Here is a 5,825-nt window from a genome sequence, read left to right on the forward strand (position 1 = left end):
AAGAGCATTCCCACAACCTCACCAGTAAATTTAACCATCTGAGCCTGAGGAACAATAGGATTAGCTGTGGATACACACAACATCTCAAAATCATTAGCATAAACAGGGACGTTGTTCTCTTCAGAGGTAATAAATGAAGTACAGCAGGATCTAGAGCATAAGCCAAAGCCTATTTTTAAAAGAAAAATAGGTTCCCTGTTTCTTCTCCCTCCCCCTGCTCACCAACCCACCCTCTTCCACTTCCTGGCCCCGACAGTCCCCACATGGGGCCATAAAGTCTTAACAGAATGAAGGGCCTCTCCTCCCACTGATGACTGACTAGGCCATCCTCTGCTATATATTCAGCTGGAGCCATGAATCCCACCAAATGGACTCTTTGAGTTGGTGGTTTAGTCCCTGGGAGCTCTGAGGGTACTAGTTAGCTCATATTGTTGTTCGTCCTAAGGGGCTGCAAACCCTTCAGCTCCTTGGGTCCTTTCTCTACCTTCTTCATTGCGGACCCTGTGATCAGTCCAATGGATGGCTGTGAGCCTCTATGTCTGTATTAGTTGGGAACTGGCAGAGCCTCTCAGGAGACAGCTATATCAGGCTCCTATCAGCCAGCAATTTCTGGCATCCACAATAGTATCTGGGTTTGGTGATTGTATATGGCAAGTATTCCCAGGTGAGGTAGTCTCTAGATTGTTCTTCTTTCAGTCTCCGCTCCATATTTTGTCTCTGTAACTCCTTCCATGGGTATTTTGTTCCCCCTTCTAAGAAAGATCAAAGTATCTACAGTTTGGTCTTCCTTCTTCTTGACTTTCTTGTGGTTTGTGGATTATACTTTATGTATTCCAATCTTCTGGGCTAATATCCACAGATCAGTGAGTGTACACCATGTGTGTTCTTTTGTGATTGGTTACCTCATTTAGGATGATATTCTCCAGATCCTAAGAATTTCATAAATTCATTGTTGTTAATAGCTGAGTAGTACTCCATTGTGTAGATGTACCACAATTTCTGTATCCATTCCTCTGTTGAGGGACATCTCGTTTGTTTCTACCTCCAGGCTATTATAAATAAAGCTGCTATGAACATACTGGAGCATGTGTTCTTATTATATATGAACACATATTATATATATGTTGAAGCATCTTCTGAGTATAGGCCCAGGAGTGATATTGCTAGGTCCTCAGGTAGTATTATGTCCAGTTTCCTGAGAAACTGCCAAACTGATTTCCAGAGTAGTTGTATCAGCTTGCAATCCCACCAACAATGAAGGAGTGTTCCTCTTTCTCCAAAACCTCTCCAGCATCTGCTGTCACTTGAGTTTTTTTATCTTAGCCACTCTGACTGGTGTGAGGTGGAATCTCAGGGTTGTTTTGATTTGCATTTCCCTGATGACTAAGGTTATTGAACATTTCTTTTGGTGCTTCTCAGCCATTCGGTATTCCTCAGTTGAGAATTCTTTGTTTAGTTCTGTACCCCATTTTTAAATAGGGTTATTTGGTCCTGAAGTCTAACTTCTTGAGTTCTTTATATATATTGAATATTAGCCCTCTATTGCATGTAGGATTGGTAAAAGTCTTTTCCCAATCTGTTGGTTGCCGTTTTGTCCTATTGATAGTGTCCTTTGCCTTACAGAAGCTTTGCAATTTTAAGAGGTCCCATTTGTTAATTCTTGATCTTAGAGCATGAGCTATTAGTGTTTTGTTTAGGAAACTCTGTGCCCCTGTGCTTGAGGCTCTTCCCTACTTTCTTTTCTACTAGTTTCAGTGTATCTGTTTTTATGGGGAGGTCCTTAATCCACTTAGCCAAAAGCTGGAAAGAACCTAGATGTCCCTCAACAGATGAATGAATACAGAAAATGTGGTACATTTCCACAATGGAGTACTACTCAGCTATTAAAAACAATGGCTTCACAAAATTTGCAGGCAAACGGGTGGTTCTGGAGGGTATCATACTGAGTGAGGTAACCCAATCACAAAAGAACACACATGGTATGCACTCACTGATAAGTGGATATTAGCCCAGAAGTTCAGAATACCCAAGATATAATCCACAAACCACATGAAACTCAAGAACAAGGAAGACCAAACTGTGGATACTTTAATCCTTCTTAGAAGGGGGAACAAAATACCCATGGAAGGAGTTACAGAGACAAAGTGTAGAACAGAGACAGAAGGAATGACAATCCAGAGACTGCCTTACCTGGGGATCCATCCCATATACAATCACCAAACCCTGACACTATTGTGGATGCCAACAAGTACTTGTTGACAGGAGCCTGATATAGCTGTCTCCTGAGAGGCTCTGCCAGTGCCTGACTAATACAGAAGTGGAGGCTCACAGCCATCCATTGGACTGAGCACAGGGTACCTATTGAAGGAGCTTGAGAAAACAGCCCCATAGGAGGAACAACAATATGGACTAGCCAGTATCCTCACAGGTCCCAGGGACTAAACCACCAACCAAAGAGTACACATGGAAGGATTAATGGCTCTAGCTGCATATGTAGCAAAGGATGACTTAGTTGTTTATCAGTGGAAGGAGAGGCCCTTCATCCTGTGAAGGCTCTATTCCCAAGGGTAGGGGAATTCTAGGGCCAGGAAGTGGGAGAGGGTGGGTTGGTGAGCAGGGGGAGAGGAGAGGGAATAGGGGCTTTTTCAGAGGGGATACCAGGAAAGGGAAGAACATTTGAAATGTAAATAAATATCTAATTTTTTAAAAAAAAGGCACATTAGCTGCAGGAGTCTTACACATGCCCAGCCATTGAGCTTAAAAGCATATTAAAAATAAGTAAATGTTTGTGTGTAGGTGTGGGTGTGTCCATAGATCCAGGATGGCTCCTGGGTGTGTGTCTAGCTGAGAACACAAGCTGGGAGTGGTGTAGACAAACTACATGTGACAGGTGATTGAAGATAACATTATAAAGCAATGTAAATCATGTGTAATTCCATTTGTCGTACAGACACATCTAGGTGAGTAAAAATCAGTGAAGGGTCTGCAGAAACCAGGGCATCCCTAATATCTTTTGTGGCATCTATAAATACTACCTGTGCTCAAACCTGAGATTTTAGAAACTAGAGTTTCACATTTTGATGCAGAATTAGCAAGTTCACTGAAAGTTAAATATCATCAATTTGAAAGGGATACACAACAGATCTAATTTTAAAGCCATCTGAAATGTTTAACACAAATTTTAACTTTCTTTTTAATCATAAGGAGTAAAATTAAAGGGTTAATCCAGCTTTTCTATTTGTAAACATGTCTAGCCTTGCATTATTTTAATTAGAAAGAAGACTATCATGCATTTAATATATAATAAAAGCAATGGAAAACATCATCTTTTGCTGTCCTAATATTTATAGGAACATCTGCCCTTGGAGGTAGAGTGATTGCAGTCTGGTGTGAAGAGTTAACATGCAAACAGATTGAAAGTCAACATTCCTGCCTTCCATTAACCATCAGGCCTTTCCATTAACCATCAGGCCAAAACAGACTTCAAAATACAAGAAACAAAAACTCAATATGGCTGATCAAAGTGGTTGTGTACATGTAGAAGAATGAAAATAGTTACATAGTTATCACCTTGCACAAAACTGAAATTCAAATAAAGCAAAGACCTCAACATAAAACCAGATACAGTGAGACAGATAGAGAAGAAAGGTGAAAGTAACCCTGGCATCATTGATACAAGAGACTACCTGAACAGAACATTGGTAGGGCAAGCACTAAAGGACACCACTTAATAAATGGGACCTCATAAAACTGAAAAGCTTCTATAAGGTAAACTACAGCATCAGTTGGACAATGTGGTAGCCTAAACAATGGGAATATATATTTTTACCAATTCAATGTAAGATAAAAGACTCAAATCGAAAATATATAAAGAACTTAAGGTACCAGTTATACTTAAAAAAAAAAAACTACATTTTTTAAAAGTGGCACAGATCTAAACAAAGAATTCTCAATGCAGGAAAGTTATGTAGAAACACTTAAAGAAATGTTTCAACCTTCAGGGACTAGCAAATCAAAACCACTTTATGATTCTATCTTACTCCTATCAGAATGTTGAAGATCAGTGGCACAAGTGAGAACTTATGCTGGGAGGATGTGGAACTAGAGTAGGTCACCCTGAGTGAGGTAACCCAAACTCAGCAAGACAAACATAGTATGTACCCACATTAAGTTCATAGTAACCAACCATGCTGCAATCCACAGACCCAAAGAAGTTAACTAGCAAGGCGTATCCATGGGTCTGATGTTTGAATCTCATTGAGAAAGGGAAATAGAATAGATATAGGAAGAGGATGGGCATAGGTTGTGGAGAGAAAGAGGAAGTCTAAAGTGGGAACTGGAATATGTGGAGGGAGGCATCTCCTGGCTGAGCTATAAATTTAGGACAATGGAAGCAAATAGGAATCTTTGAGGGTGACAGTGACTGAGACTCCTAATGGAAAGGGTAATGAAGCCTGAAATGTCCATCTCTTGTGGCCAGATAGTTCCAATGGAGAGACTGTGACACAGCTCAGCCTCAAAAGAGTAGACCCACAATTTCTCCTGACAACAAGGTATGCATGGGGTAAAGAAGAAGCAGAGATTGAAGGAAAGTCAAACCACTGAGTGGCCCAGCCTGGCACCCATACCATAAGAAAGAGTCCATTCCTCACACTACTAATGTGATTCTGCAATACGTCCAAGAAAGATGCCTGGCATGGTTCTTTTATGGCTTTCTTCACCCAGCAACTGATGGAAACAGATGAAGATACCCACAACCAAACACTAGGTAGAGATTCAGGAATTCTATAGGGAGATGAAAGACTGAAGGAGTCCGAAAGGTCAAGGACACCACAAGAAAAAATACAGTATCAACTATCTGGAACCCAGAGGGGCCAACAGAGGTGAACAGTCAGGAGCCATCTAGGAAAGGCTGAGGCTAGCGAACAAGTTTCCTGACATGATGTGTGATGGTGAACAAGTCCCCAAGAAAATTTGTCTCCAGATTGATTGTTTCATCTGATTTGCCTTTCCTGTCATTATTAAATTAATATAACAATTCCTGGGCATTAGCCCAGCCTATTGAGCAGATTTCCTACAGGTCAATGAAGATGTACTTTTTTGTGGCAACGGTATGAAGTCACATAAATGATTTTTAAATTCATAATAGTGATTCTACAGCATTCATAAACTTATAGAAGTGATTGGAAACCCTCTATAAGAAAAACTGTAATTAGAACTCTGTAATCCCTACGTGTCATGGGCTATTTGTGATAAATTAGAAAGCAGGCATGAAACAGATTTGCAATTAAGGAAAACATTCATTTTTGGGTCTAAAATAATTATCTGATAACTAAAGGTAATAAAAGGGACTGGATGATTTGTTGTAGGTGGAAGGACAGAAGATAAAATATTGACTGGGTTTATCTATATAAAACTTCAATACTAATGAAACAATAGGCAGATGATTGCCTCTTGACTTAAATGTAAGAATTACAGCTTTAAGATCTCAGGAGGCCTGTGGAGCTAGTGACAGATAATGAATATGTGTTATGTAACTAGTCTTCATGGAAATACATGGAAACATCGCTATTGTTAGTTACTATTCAATTTATGATTTGAATTTATGTTTGAACTTGTGATGTTTTGAAAAAAGATGCTTAGAATACCATGTGATCCTGTATTCTGAAAAAAATATGAGAACTAGGAATGATGACAATAGACAGAAGAAAAGAGGGAAAGGAAGGAACAGAGCAGAGAGAACAGAGAAAGCAGCAGAATTCTTCTTCCCATGGGATTTTTTTCTTTTCTTTTTTTTTTTCTTTTAATTCCTTCATGCTGAATTA

The sequence above is a fragment of the Mastomys coucha genome, unplaced genomic scaffold (genome assembly GCF_008632895.1).
Source record: "Mastomys coucha isolate ucsf_1 unplaced genomic scaffold, UCSF_Mcou_1 pScaffold3, whole genome shotgun sequence".
Lineage (NCBI taxonomy): Eukaryota > Metazoa > Chordata > Mammalia > Rodentia > Muridae > Mastomys > Mastomys coucha.